The 15,779-nt window shown below is 42.6% G+C and overlaps 1 protein-coding gene across 8 annotated transcripts in view; it reads left to right on the top strand.

Moving 5' to 3' along the window:
• Positions 1-8,668: 8,668 nt before the first annotated feature.
• The window catches only part of ptpn13 (protein tyrosine phosphatase non-receptor type 13), a 149,944-nt gene continuing 142,833 nt past the window's right edge, over positions 8,669-15,779 (top strand). For 7 of the 8 annotated variants that reach the window (XM_082960578.1, XM_082960577.1, XM_082960585.1 and 4 more), the window contains exon 1: positions 8,669-9,027. The gene's annotated coding sequence lies outside the window, so the exon portion shown is untranslated. The remainder of the gene's footprint in view (positions 9,028-15,779) is intronic. The other variant, XM_082960579.1, reaches the window with a different exon arrangement.

Below are 15,779 nucleotides of genomic sequence, written 5' to 3' on the forward strand. Positions count from 1 at the left end.
TGAGAAGAGCGTGGGGCCTAGGATTGACCCTGGGGTACTCCCTAGGTGACAGGCAGTGGCTGAGACAGCAGATTTTCTGATTTTATACACTGCACTCTTTGAGAGAGGTAGTTAGCAAACCAGGCCAAAGACCCCTCAGAGACATCAATACTCCTTAGCCGGCCCACAAGAATGGAATGGTCTACCGTGCCAAAAGCTTTGGCCAAGTCAATAAAAATAGCAGCACAACATTGCTTAGAATCAAGGGAAATGGTGACATCATTGAGGACCTTTAAGGTTGCAGTGACACATCCATAACCTGAACGGAAACCAGATTGCATACCCGAGAGAATACTATAGACATCAAGAAAGCTGATCAGTTGATTATTGACAAGTTTTTCCAACACAAACAGGGCAAAATAGAAATAGGCCTATAACAGTTAGGATCAGCTTGATCTCCCCCTTTAAATAAAGAACGAACCGTGGCTGCCTTCTAAGCAATGGGAACCTCCCCAGAGAGGAGAGAGAGGTTAAAAAGGTTGGAGATATGCTTGGTGATGATAGGGGCAGTAACCTTAAAGAAGAAAGGGTCTAAACCAGCTGACCCAGATGTTTTTTGGGGTCAAGTTTAAGGAGCTCCTTTAGCACCTCGGACTCAGTGACTGCCTGCAGGGAGAAACTTTGTAGCTGGGCAGGGGAAAAAGAGGGAGAAGCATCGGGGATAGTCGCATTAGAAGGGGTGGGAGATGAGGAAATGTTGGACGGGCAAGGAGGCATGGCTGAGTCAAATAGGAATCCTGACTTAATGAAGTGGTGATTAAAGAGCTCAGCCAACGTTCGTCTCAGTAACAACCACATCATCAACATTAAGGGACATTGGCAGCTGTGAGGAGGAGGGTTTATTCTTCAGGTCTTTAACCGTTTTCCAGAACTTCTTGGGGTTAGACCCACAGAGAGAGAATTGCTCCTTAAAGTAACTAACTTTGGTCTTCCGGATAGCCTGAGTGCACTTATTTCTCATTTGCCTGAATGAGAGCCTGTCAGCCTGAGTATGCGTGTGCTGAGCCTTTCGCTCCATTGAAAATATCAAAATAGAAGGTCCGAGCGTCTTCGACTGAGGGGATCAAGCTGATTCTATAACATTTTATAGAGGCCAGTTCATGAAGGCTTGCTTTTTAACAAGCGTCTATAACAAATCAGGACAGGTCGTTTCACTGAGCAGCCATTACGAACACAGGCTGTAAAACAGTGATCACTAAGGTCATTACAGAAAACACCAGACTGATACCTATCAGGATTATTTGTGAGGATAACATCAAGGAGAGTAGCCTTTTCTGGGTGTTTGGAGTCATGCCTTGTGGGATTGGTAATAATCTGAGAAAGATTTAGGGAGTCCCATTGCTTTAGGACTTGTTCAGGTGGTTTAAGCATGTCCCAGTTTAGGTCACCTAGCAGGACAAATTCAGACGTAGTGTAAGGGGCCAGGAGAGAGCTTAGGGCAGGTAGGGTACAGACCGGTGCTGATGGAGGACAATAGCACACAGCAATATTCAACAAAGAGCTATTTGAAAGTTTAATGCTTAAAACCAGCAAATCAAATTGTTTGGGGACAGACTTGGTGGAGACAACCGAGCACTGAAGGTGTTCCTTGGTAAAGATTACCACTCCCCCACCTTTGGAAGATCTGTCTTGCGTAAAAGGTTATAACCAGAAAAGTTAACATCACTATTCAAAACACTCTTCCTTAACCACGTCTCAGTAATGATCAACCCATCTGGATTGGTTATGGTTACAATACGATGGGAGGCCAAAAGTCTGTGTAACCAATAGAGAGTCAGAGACCCGAGTGTGGGAACAAACATAGTCTGTCCCACGGTTGGGTAAAGAAAGTTCGTAGTCAACAAAGCATGCAGGAGTCATGAGGCAAATAGCAAAATAACAAAATTAAATATATAACGACTTGGGGTTAGCCATTATAAGTCCAGAGTCACTCGCCCCAACAGTGCGTGAGTGCTGGAGGTACCTGTACCAGACAGGGGGAGACAGGCCAGGGCAGACGGGGAACAGAGAGGGGTGAGTGTGGTGGAGGTACCTGTACCAGACAGGGGGAGACAGGCCAGGGCAGACGGGGAACAGAGAGGGGTGAGGGTGGTGGAGGTACCTGTACCAGACAGGGGGAGACAGGCCAGGGCAGACGGGGAACAGAGAGGGGTGAGTGTGGTGGAGGTACCTGTACCAGACAGGGGGAGACAGGCCAGGGCAGACGGGGAACAGAGAGGGGTGAGTGTGGTGGAGGTACCTGTACCAGACAGGGGGAGACAGGCCAGGGCAGACGGGGAACAGAGAGGGGTGAGTGTGGTGGAGGTACCTGTACCAGACAGGGGGAGACAGGCCAGGAATCCAACAATGTCGACCGCCATATCTTAGAAATGTTCTATAAATCTGTCCTGCAGAGCGTGCTGACCATTGGTCTGATATGCTCCTCCATATATTTATACAATTGAAGTCGGAAGTTTACATACACTTAGGTTGGAGTCATTAAAACTCATTTTTTCAACCACTCCCCAAAATTCTTGTTAACAAACTATAGTTTTGGCAAGTCGGTTAGGACATGTACTTTGTGCATGACACAAGTACTTTTTCCAACAATTGTTTACAGACAGATTATTTCACTTATAATTCTCTTTATCACAATTCCAGTGGGTCTGAAGTTTACATACACTAAGTTGACTGTGCCTTTAAACAGCTTGGACAATTCCAGAAAATGATGTCATGGCTTTAGAAGCTTCTGAAAGGCTAATTGACATAATTTGAGTCAATTGGAGGTGTACCTGTGGATGAATTTCAAGGCCTACCTTCAAACTCAGTGCCTCTTTGCTTGACATCATGGGAAAAACAAAAGAAATCAGCCAAGACCTCAGAAACAATTGTAGACCTCCACAAGTCTGGTTAATTTTTGGGAGCAATTTCCAAACGCCTGAAGGTACCATGTTCATCTGTACAAACAATAGTACGCAAGTATAAACACCATGGGACCAGGTACAAAAGTATCTATATCCATAGTAAAACGAGTCCTATATCGACATAACCTGAAAGGCGGCTCAGCAAGGAAGAAGCCACTGCTCCAAAACCGCCATAAAAAAGCCAGACTACGGTTTGCAACTGCACATGGGGACAAAGATTGTACTTTTTGGAGAAATGTCCTCTGGTCTGATGTCCAATGACCCCAAGCATACTTCCAAAGTTGTGGCAAAATGGCTTAAGGACAACAAAGTCAAGGTATTGGAGTGGCCATCACAAAGCCCTGACCTCAATCCTGTAGAAAATTTGTGGGCAGAACTGAAAAAGTGTGTGCGAGCAAGGAGGCCTACAAACCTGACTCCGTTACACCAACTCTGTCAGGAGGAATGGGCCAAAATTCACCCAACTTATTGTGGGATGCTTGTGGAAGGCCACCCAAAATGTTTGACCCAAGTTAAACAATTTAAAGGCAATGCTACCAAATACTAATTGAGTGTATGTGATGAAAGAAATAAAAGCTGAAATAAATCAATCACTCTACTATTATTCTGACATTTCACATTCTTAAAATAAAGTGGTGATCCTAACTGACCTAAGACAGGGAATTTTTTACTAGGATTAAATGTCAGGAATTGTGAAAAACTGAGTTTAAATGTATTTGGCTAAGGTATGTAAACTTCCGACTTCAACTGTATATTCTTAATGCCATTCCATTACTTAGATTTGTATGTATTAGGTATTTGTTGTGAAATTGTTAGATATTACTTGTTAGATATTGCTGCATTGTTGGAACTAGAACCACAAGCATTTTGCTACACCCACAATAACATCTGCTAAACACATGTATGTCAAATTTGATTTGATTGGACTTGATATGCGTGTTTGGAAACATACAAGTGCAAGACCAAGTCAAGCTTCAGCGCGTGATTAAGACGGTGGGAAGGATAATTGGTATAGATCAAGAATCAGCCTCCAACCTGTAAACTCATCCTCCTAAAACATGAAAGCCTTTTACAGGACAGTACTCATCCCCTTCACTCAAAACTCATCCTTCTAAAACGTGAAAGCCTTTTACAGGACAGTACTCATCCCCTTCACTCAAAACTCATCCTTCTAATACGTGAAAGCCTTTTACAGGACAGTACTCATCCCCTTCACTCAAAACTCATCCTTCTAAAACATGAAAGCCTCTTACAGGACAGTACTCACCCGCTTCACTCAAAAATCATCCTTCTAAAACATGAAAGCCTTTTACAGGACAGTACTCATCCCCTTCACTCAAAACTCATCCTTCTAAAACGGGAAAGCCTTTTACAGGACAGTACTCATCCCCTTCACTCAAAACTCATCCTTCTAAAACGTGAAAGCCTTTTACAGGACAGTACTCATCCCCTTCACTCAAACTTCAGTCGCAGCAGCAGCCAGACAAGGGGAAAGAGACTTCTTCAAAATAAAATGAAAACAGATAGATATGGGGACTCTTTTATTCCAACAGTCATTAGGCTGTATAATAGATATAGTTTGTTGGTCCCTCCAGTACACAGCACATTGCACTTTCACTTTAAATCTGTAGCTATGGCACTTTCAATTCATTACATTGTGTAGTTTCTGTGTTTTCATGTTTTATGTAACGTATTTTTAAGCTCATGACTGAATTAATTTCCCCCTGGTGGGATAATAAAGTAGATCTGAATCTGAAATACATTTAAAAATAACAAATAATGTCATTAACACAAACGACATGACCAAATTCTCAGGAAGGCAGAGCTAACCTGAGAAGTCTTCCACACACACACACACACACACACACACACACACACACACACACACACACACACACACACACACACACACACACACACACACACACACACACACATTACCATGCACGCAACACACACACACACACACACACACACACACACACACACACACACACACACACACACACACACACACACACACACACACACACACACACATTACCATGCACGCAACACACACAATGATGCCATTCTTGATGGATTGATTAGAATGATTCTTTTTACCATTGGTATTGATCCTGCTATCAGACATTTTTACCCCTGTTTACATGTACATTGCTTACTCAAATCACTCTCATAGGGCAGCGCACAATTGGCCCAGCATCGTCCGGGTTTGGCCGGGGTAGGCCGTCATTGGAAAATAAGAATTTGTTCTTGACTGACTTGCCTAGTTAAATAAAAAATAAAATATCAGACCTGTATATTAGACCTGCATATTAGACCTACATATTTAAGCAATAAGGTGTGGCATATGGCCAATATACCCTGGCTAAGGGCTGTTCTTTATGCACAACGCAACGCAGAGTGCCTGGACACAGTCGTTAGCCGTGGTATATTGGGCATGTACCACAAACTCCCAAGGTGCCTTATTGCTATTATAAACTGCTTACCAACTTAATTAAAGCAGTAAAAATACATGTTTTGTCATACCCGTGGTATACGGTCTGATATACCATGGCTATCAGCCAATCAGCATTCAGCACACGAACCACCCAGTTTATAATATACCTTTATATCAGACCTTTATATCAGACCTGCATATCAGACCTGTATATCAGACCTGTATATTAGACCTGTATATCAGACCTGACCTGTATATCAGACCTGTATATCAGACCTGTATATCGGACCTGTATATCAGACCTGTATATCAGACCTGTATATCAGACCTGTATATCAGACCTATATATCAGACCTGACCTGTATATCAGACCTGTATATCAAACCTGTATATCAGACCTGACCTGTATATCAGACCTGTATATCAGACCTGTATATCAGACCTGTATATCAGACCTGACCTGTATATCAGACCTGTATATCAGACCTGTATATCAGACCTGACCTGTATATCAGACCTGTATATCGGACCTGTATATCAGACCTGTATATTAGACCTGTATATCAGACCTGTATATCAGACCTGTATATCAGACCTGTATATTAGACCTGTATATCAGACCTGACCTGCATATCAGACATGTATATCAGACCTGTATATCAGACCTGTATATCAGACCTGACCTGTATATCAGACCTGTATATCGGACCTGTATATCGGACCTGTATATCAGACCTGTATATCAGACCTGTATATTAGACCTGTATATCAGACCTGACCTGTATATCAGACCTGTATATCGGACCTGTATATCAGACCTGTATATCAGACCTGTATATCAGACCTGTATATTAGACCTGTATATCAGACCATTCTCATGTTTTTTTTATTTATTTCTACTCTCACATTTCACATTTCTTTTCTTATCTCTATTCCTACCTTTATTGTTGGGAAAGAGCTCGCAAGTTAAGCATTTCACTGTATTGTTTTACACCTGCTGTATCCTGTACATGTGACAATAAACCTTGAAATATCAAATAAACAAACACACACATTTACAAATCTGATAGTAATAAGTTAATATGAGTTTGTGAGTTTGTACAATTCACACATTCCTGAAAGATATCCCTCCCCAATGGGTGAAGGAAGTTGGCCTCATTGAGCAGAACATGCACTAAATCTGTTATCACATCCTGCTTGCAATGATTTAAAAAACCACTAGATGGCAAATAATGAGCTTAAAATGGCCAGCCCAGTACAAACTGAGGAAGTGCTTGATGCTGAATTACTTCCTGACTGACTGGATGGATGGCATCAGATTTCCAAACAAAACAGTTGATGTGGCAGTGCTCATAGCTGCTATTTTTAACTGCAATGTTAAAAATGTTTCTGTTGTTGTTGATATTTTGATTGACATATAGGGCATATACAGTACATACAATACAATATTGTTTATGCTTCTGACAATATTTTTGAAAGTTTACATTTAAGTTCGTAAAAGTTTTGTGCTACTTCTTGAAATGTATGGCGTCGTCAAAGGATACATCTGTGAATCCCAGATGACCAATTACCCAGGCTGCATCACACCCGGCCGTGATCGGGTGTCCCATAGGGCGGCGCACAATTGGCCCAGCGTCGTCCGGGTTTGGCCCGGTGTAGGTCGTCATTGTAATTAAGAATGTGTTCTTAATTGACTTGCCCAGTTAAACAAAGGTTAAATAACTACAAAAAAAAAAAAGACCAATAGACTGTAACACGATATATTCTCTCCTCCCACTCCTACTCCTGTATTTGCCATCATGCATGTCATTAGGGGGTTTAGTGAGCTTGGTCTATAGGCACTGCTGGCAAATGCTTTCCGTTCAGTCCACAGGTTCTAACAACGAATGGTTTAAAATAGCCTAGCCTGCTTCCATCCCTTTGTGGGTATGATGTTCTCTCATTAAAATACAAAACATGAATCATCATCTATATTGTGGTCAATAGTTACAAATAGTTTACAGTGGAGATAAAGAAAAAGTTAAAGGACAAGTGGATTATGTTGGATTACAGCATAACACAGTACAGTACAGTATTTAATCACTTAGCCTATTTGCTGTGCTCTTGACTTAAATCTTGTGGGGGGGAAAAAAATGTCCTGAAACAAACATTTTGTGGTCTGCTTGGAAATAGCTTACTTTCTGCTGCTCTGGATAATGGTTCTGAAAGAGAAATATAGAGGCTTAAGAAAAACAACAGAACCGGAGTCGAGACTATTTCTTCCCTTCATACCCCGCCATTTGTGGTGTGAAACCTCATTCTTCTCTTGTTAGTCATTGAAAGTGGTGAAATGACGTGCTACTTTCCTCACGAGTAACTACGGCCGAAATAGACCCCCCAAAAAAGCACTCGTATTGTGTCAATAGGACTACAACGATTGATAGTTGTTTGTTAAAAAGTGAGAAAACAAGTGAGAGAAAGTGTATGAGAGTGAGAGACAGAGAACAAGAGAGAGAAAAAGAAGTGAGAACATCGTTTGTGTGGAGGAAGGGGGGAGCTTGGATAGATACTGTAAGTATACTGTAACTCATTCCTAGCAGCCTCTGTGGTCGGCTAACTCAAGTATATCCACGCTAGACAGTGGAAAGAGAGAGTTTGAATGCACTATTACTTTACGTTTGTTATTTAGTTGTTTCTATTTGTTGACCTGCCAAAATGCTTGGATTCAAGGGCCCAGCTATTGTTAATTACTCAGACCATAGAATACACAGGCCTACTCCATTGTAGATTTTTGTACAAATATACTGTATACCACTGGCCAATAATACCTACCATGAATGGCTATCTCTAGAAAACCACATATGGAAAACCTTGGAAAGATTTTATACTTGACCAAAAGAGTACTGGTACACCTATATCAACATTAGTAGCCTTAACTTACTGTACAGTATTTTCCTCCCTGTTGAGGGTAACTATAGAGACGTCTCAGATGCTTATATGACGAAGACGGTCCCCCTGCAAAGAGCCAATGAACAGTGTGAATATGGCGTGTGGGTTACTCCCAGTCCGCCACAGCGAGACGGGCGAAGGGAGGGAGGGGACGGGCGAAGGGAGGGAGGGAGGGAGGGGACGGGCGAAGGGAGGGAGGGAGGGGACGGGCGAAGGGAGGGAGGGAGGGAGGGGACGGGGGAAGGGAGGGAGGGGACGGGCGAAGGGAGGGAGGGAGGGGACGGGCGAAGGGAGGGAGGGGACTGGAGAGGAGACGGGCGAAGGGAGGGGACTGGGGAAGGGAGGGAGGGGACTGGAGACTGGGGACTGGGGAAAGAAAACGCTCATAAGCAGTAATGGTTACTGGGCTTCGCCTAACAAACTGGGGATTGACAGGCAAACCCGAAACAAATGTTTAAAAGTATAATTTTTTTCTTCAACGCAGGGTTTTGTTGCTTTTAACCACATGATCTTTAACGGATATTTTGTTGTTGTTGTTGTTGATCGAAGGACATTAACCTGTTGCATCCTTTCCGACAGTCTCGCGGCAGCGGGCAACTTTAAGATGTTCTATTGTGGATGCGATGACGTTCGGTGTCGTCGGTTTGCGCTTCTGTAGGAAAGTCGGACTGCGAACATTTTTCCTTCAAGCTCTTTAGTGTCATACATTGCTCGGTAAGTTGACTAATTGTATTTATTTTCCAAAGGTTGGGCTTTCTTTTATAAAGTTTATTTAGCATAAAAGTTTATGGACGTGCAAAGAGGCTGAGTAGTACTAACCGATCACTCGCTCTACACAACCGACACGGTGCTGGTGTTCTAGCTTTGTTATCATGGGGTTAAAGCCAACCTTCTTTTTTTCACACAGGAATGTGCGGAAACACCCCTTAAAAATATATATATATATAATTTAGTCTGTTACTTTTCGTTACTTGTCTTTTAATGGTTACATAGTTGCTGCGTTTTAGTGGAAACTTCACATATGTGGTTTGAACGTAGCGTGGAATGTGTGTTGCAACAACGTTGTAAAGGAAGGTATCGCTCGAGGAGAAATGCTGTAGCACGAGATGCCACAGGATGGAACAAAAAAAAAACCAGTATCAGCACTCTGAAGTAGCCAGCTGAACCTACTGCAACATTACTCTGTGTACATGGTGATACAATGTTTCAACTTGAATCTAAAAGGTCTAATGTATAATATTAATCATCATTCCAAATGAAAGGCTCACAGTTGCATTAGAAGCCAGTGTTGAAATCCACTAAGGTTCATTTGGCGGTTCTGTCAGATTGTAGGTTACATATAAGGCCTGTATCATCTAAAAGCTGTGAAATCATCATGTGGGCTACAGCTAGATCATCTAACACGTGTTCAATTAGATTAATGCATCATGACTCAATATAGAATTTCACTGTTCCTTGAATCTCACTTAACTTTCAGATTTTTAAATAGAGAATCATCCACCTATCTAGTCTTGGTTCCTTGGTTGACAACATTGCATAAAGCCTAATACAGTTCTCCCCTCCCCCTGTCCTTAACTATAAGATGTTTGGAAAGTCAACACTCAATTTTGGGATATTTGTCCCATATAACATATGGGACAACTATGGGGGAAACCAACATGTTGTATGTACATGGTACACATTGTGTGTGTGTGTGTATATATATCATCCAACTAAATGTTTACATCCAGGCTCATTTCTTGACAATGCAACAACAATAAGAAATATGAAAACATAAGAATAGGAACATTGAGTCTTGTGTAAGGTTGCAAAATTCCAAAAACTTTCTGGGAACTTTACCCAGATGTTTCAGAAGTTCCCGTTAAAGTCAGGGATGTCAGAAATCCCAGAATCAGCAGTGAAGGGGGGGAGGGGGGGATGTGAGGTTTAGTAAAAACCATGAGCTGCATGTCACTGTCTCCATGGTAATGCTGTGATGAGCAGGAATGGGCGGATGAGGTGAAGACCAATAGAGTGCTGCGGGGGATGGAGAGGGGGGGGAGAGATGACTGAAGGGCTTAGTAATGATGGTCCTGCTTTATGTCTAGCTGCCTGTCATCAAAACATCAACAACAGGACAGGATGTTTCCCCCCCACATTTAAAGGAGAATGAGTGACAGAGCGAAAGCCGTTGCTCTTTCACTTGACCAGGAAAGCCGTTGCTCTTTCACTTGACCAGGAAAGCCGTTGCTCTTTCACTTGACCAGGAAAGCCGTTGCTCTTTCACTTGACCAGGAAAGCCGTTGCTCTTTCACTTGACCAGGAAAGCCGTTGCTCTTTCACTTGACCAGGAAAGCCGTTGCTCTTTCACTTGACCAGGAAAGCCGTTGCTCTTTCACTTGACCAGGAAAGCCGTTGCTCTTTCACTTGACCAGGAAAGCCGTTGCTCTTTCACTTGACCAGGAAAGCCGTTGCTCTTTCACTTGACCAGGAAAGCCGTTGCTCTTTCACTTGACCAGGAAAGCCGTTGCTCTTTCACTTGACCAGGAAAGCCGTTGCTCTTTCACTTGACCCGGAAAGCCGTTGCTCTTTCACTTGACCCGGAAAGCCGTTGCTCTTTCACTTGACCAGGAAAGCCGTTGCTCTTTCACTTGACCAGGAAAGCCGTTGCTCTTTCACTTGACCAGGAAAGCCGTTGCTCTTTCACTTGACCAGGAAAGCCGTTGCTCTTTCACTTGACCAGGAAAGCCGTTGCTCTTTCACTTGACCAGGAAAGCCGTTGCTCTTTCACTTGACCAGGAAAGCCGTTGCTCTTTCACTTGACCAGGAAAGCCGTTGCTCTTAACACTTGACCAGGAAAGCCGTTGCTCTTAACACTTGACCAGGAAAGCCGTTGCTCTTAACACTTGACCAGGAAAGCCGTTGCTCTTTCACTTGACCAGGAAAGCCGTTGCTCTTAACACTTGACCAGGAAAGCCGTTGCTCTTAACACTTGACCAGGAAAGCCGTTGCTCTTAACACTTGACCAGGAAAGCCGTTGCTCTTAACACTTGACCAGGAAAGCCGTTGCTCTTAACACTTGACCAGGAAAGCCGTTGCTCTTGCGAGTTTGAGGGATTTCTGGGAAGTTCGTAAAGGAAGGTGTGTGTGTGTGTTTGCTATCTCCTTTTTTTTAATTTTTTTTTATCTCTAGTAGGCCTAAAAAGCAGAGAAAAATGGCAGTAAAATCTGAGGCAACTTATGTTATCTGACTGATTCAGTCTTATTCACCCACTTGAAAATGTAATTTTACAGAGTGGGTTGTTTTTCATGGTGAGTAACTGCATCAGTCAGACCAGCGAGAGGAAAAACACTACAGCACCACAGAATAGGGCTACGTCCCACATGCCAGCCTATTCCTTATGTAGTGCACTACCTTTGACCAGGGTCCATAGCGCTCTTCTCAAAAATAGTGCACTAGTAACTCTACCTACATGTACATATTACCTTGACTAACCTGTGTCCCCGCAGATTGACTCTGTACCTCTACCCTCTGTATAACGCCTCGTCTCTGTTGCTCTTTAATTATTCGTTATTTTTCTATTGTCTGTTTTTATTTTTTCCGTTTATTTTAGTAAATACTTTAATACTTCTTAAAACTGCATTGTTGGTTAAGAGCTTGGAGGTAAGCATTTCACTGTAAAGGTTTACACCTGTTGTATTTGGCGAATGTGACAAATACAATTTGATTTAGGGAATAGGGTGCCATTTGGGACAACCTAAGACTAGGAACTCTTAAGTTAAGATCCTTCTTGTGACTGTTACCGTGTAGACCATAGTAGTCTTAGTTAATATTCTTCTTGTGACTGTTACCGTGTAGACCATAGTAGTCTTAGTTAATATTCTTCTTGTGACTGTTACCGTGTAGACCATAGTAGTCTTAATTAATATTCTTCTTGTGACTGTTACCGTGTAGACCATAGTAGTCTTAGTTAATATTCTTCTTGTGACTGTTACCGTGTAGACCATAGTAGTCTTAGTTAATATTCTTCTTGTGACTGTTACCGTGTAGACCATAGTAGTCTTAGTTAATATTCTTCTTGTGACTGTTACCGTGTAGACCATAGTAGTCTTAGTTAATATTCTTCTTGTGACTGTTACCGTGTAGACCATAGTAGTCTTAGTTAATATTCTTCTTGTGACTGTTACCGTGTAGACCATAGTAGTCTTAGTTAATATTCTTCTTGTGACACTAATGATGTTTCCATCCACAGTTTTTATGCGAGTAAAGTCATAACATGTTAACAATAAATCATGACAGCTGTGATGGAAACAGCACAATTTAATAAATGCCGTGACGGTACACGAAGGCAATTTTGGCAGAATAGATGGATGCAGTTCAATGCTTGATTAATATAATTCACCAATACATTTTCTTGGTAGTCAAAAAAATCTTGCTCTCATTGTTTGCTGCCTCCACCCGTTCGGGATGCACTGTTTTATGGGCGACTAAGGCAGGAAATGTCAATACAATCAAACTAGCAAGGGCAATGATCACAAGTCAGTCATAAGGTGGCAAATAGGCTAGCGTCTACCTGTCAAACCCAAAGCCTGTGGGCCGACTAGGACAACCAAGCGAGTCAACAGTTGAGCCAGTTACTTTATGAAATTACATTTACCAATGCCAGCACATCAGGCTTTAACTTCAATTGCTCTGAAATTGATTTGTCCCGTTTACAACGCACAGTGGAGGGGAAAGTGTAGTTCTACAGACACACGCCACAGTCCTAGCTAAGCTACTAAAATGTTGCAGTCTGGCTTTGGTTTTTAAAGCTTCATAATGAATAACCCAAAAAACGAAACCTGCAACAAAACACCATGCAGAGAACGAGCATGTAGGCCTGTTACAGCAACGGTAGAGCATGTAGGCCTGTTACAGCAACGGCAGAGCATGTAGGCCTGTTACAGCAACGGCAGAACATGTAGGCCTGTTACAGCAACGGTAGAGCATGTAGGCCTGTTACAGCAACGGTAGAGCATGTAGGCCTGTTACAGCAACGGTAGAACATGTAGGTCCTGTTACAGCAACGGTAGAGACATGTAGGCCTGTTACAGCAACGGTAGAGCATGTAGGCCTGTTACAGCAACGGTAGAGCATGTAGGCCTGTTACAGCAACGGTAGAGCATGTAGGCCTGTTACAGCAACGGTAGAGCATGTAGGCCTGTTACAGCGACGGTAGAGCATGTAGGCCTGTTACAGCAACGGTAGAGCATGTAGGCCTGTTACAGCGACGGCAGAACATGTAGGCCTGTTACAGCAACGGTAGAGCATGTAGGCATGTTACAGCAACGGCAGAGCATGTAGGCCTGTTACAGCAACGGCAGAGCATGTAGGCCTGTTACAGCAACGGTAGAGCATGTAGGCCTGTTACAGCAACGGTAGAGCATGTAGGCCTGTTACAGCAACGGTAGAGCATGTAGGCCCGTTACAGCAACGGTAGAGCATGTAGGCCCGTTACAGCAACGGCAGAACATGTAGGCCCGTTACAGCAACGGCAGAACATGTAGGCCCGTTACAGCAACGGCAGAACATGTAGGCCCGTTACAGCAACGGCAGAACATGTAGGCCCGTTACAGCAACGGCAGAACATGTAGGCCCGTTACAGCAACGGCAGAACATGTAGGCCCGTTACAGCAACGGCAGAACATGTAGGCCCGTTACAGCAACGGCAGAACATGTAGGCCCGTTACAGCAACGGCAGAGCATGTAGGCCCGTTACAGCAACGGCAGAGCATGTAGGCCCGTTACAGCAACGGCAGAGCATGTAGGCCCGTTACAGCAACGGCAGAGCATGTAGGCCCGTTACAGCAACGGCAGAGCATGTAGGCCCGTTACAGCAACGGCAGAGCATGTAGGCCCGTTACAGCAACGGCAGAGCATGTAGGCCCGTTACAGCAACGGCAGAGCATGTAGCCTAGGCTGGCTACTTAACTACAGGACATTTTGAGTGCACCGTACAGCAATGCTGCATTCAACTGCACTGGTGATCCATGCTGTGCAAAAACATGTTTGAAGTTTAAATGTTACAACAACTTATAGCTGCATTTTTGATATTTTGAAGTTATTTAATACTTTTTGTTTAGTCGCATATTATGCACATCTGCAAGCATAGCAGCAAAGGCTGAATAAATATAATTTTTTGTTTTAATTTTAAAACGCTATATACAGCATCCTGTGGACATTTATAAAGGGACATGTTTTTTTTGTAATAAAACAATGGCCAGTTTGGGTCGCAGTTGCACATGTAAAATACAATTATTTATTTTTTCACAGATTTATTCCCCTCATTGTTTTTCACTGCTTACAGCTAGAGATGCAGGTGTCATTTGGTTAGCTAGCAAGAAATGTGAATTGCTTTGCTAGCTATTCTGAACATGAATGACTGTTATCCACAATTAGCATATCTGTTGTCAGTCAAATGTATTTGTCAGGCAGGCAAGTTCCCTTTCAGTTGTCAAAACGTGGGTTGGGACAAGCGTGCATTGGCAGGCAAACTGCAGGACGACGAGCAGGCTACTGTTCCCCATCATTTATCAGTGCAGTTGACGGCCAACTAGCTGGAAAAGTTTGATGGCGTTTATCTAGTGTTACCTCGTTAGATTTTAGCGCATCTCACTCTGGCTAGCATTAGTTGTTGATCTTGTTGTTGATGTGCATAGGCTCTGTCCATCAGTTCCCTATCTTTTCATGGTGTTTTATCAATAGGACTGTACATTTCCCAAATTTACATTTACATTTAAGTAATTTAGCAGACGCTCTTATCCAGAGCGACTTACAAATTGTAAGGACTCTCGTGGTATTTGCAGAAATCCATTCAGGTGTGGCTTTTGGCAAGTGAATGATGGCAGGCCCATGCGGCAAATGGTATAGGCCTAATGTAGCTCTGATTGGCTATATATAGCCCACCGGTCTGTGTAGACTCTGGTCCTGGACAAGACAGATGTTTTTATTAGGTTTTATTTACTGCAGTGTCTATTAATTGTCCAAACGAACAGCTGTTTTCCCACTCTATATTGCTACAGAATTTTCACAAATTCCTTAGTATACAGGACCAGTCAAAGGTTTGGACACACCTACTCATTCAAGGTTTTTTCCTTTTTTTTTTTTTACTATTTTCTACATTGTAGAATAATAGTGAAGACATCAAAACTATGAAATAACACATATGAAATCATGTAGTAACCAAAAAAGTATTAAACAAATCAAAATATACTGCTCAAAAAAATAAAGGGAACACTTAAACAACACATCCTAGATCTGAATGAAAGAAATAATCTTATTAAATACATTTTTCTTTACATAGTTGAATGTGCTGACAACAAAATCACACAAAAATAATCAATGGAAATCCAATTTATCAACCCATGGAGGTCTGGATTTTGAGTCCCACTCAAAATTAAAGTGGAAAATCACACTATAGGCTGATCCAACTTTGATGTAATGTCCT

This window comes from Salmo salar, chromosome 13 (genome assembly GCF_965601325.2).
Source record: "Salmo salar chromosome 13, fSalSal1, whole genome shotgun sequence".
Taxonomy (NCBI): Eukaryota; Metazoa; Chordata; class Actinopteri; order Salmoniformes; family Salmonidae; genus Salmo; species Salmo salar.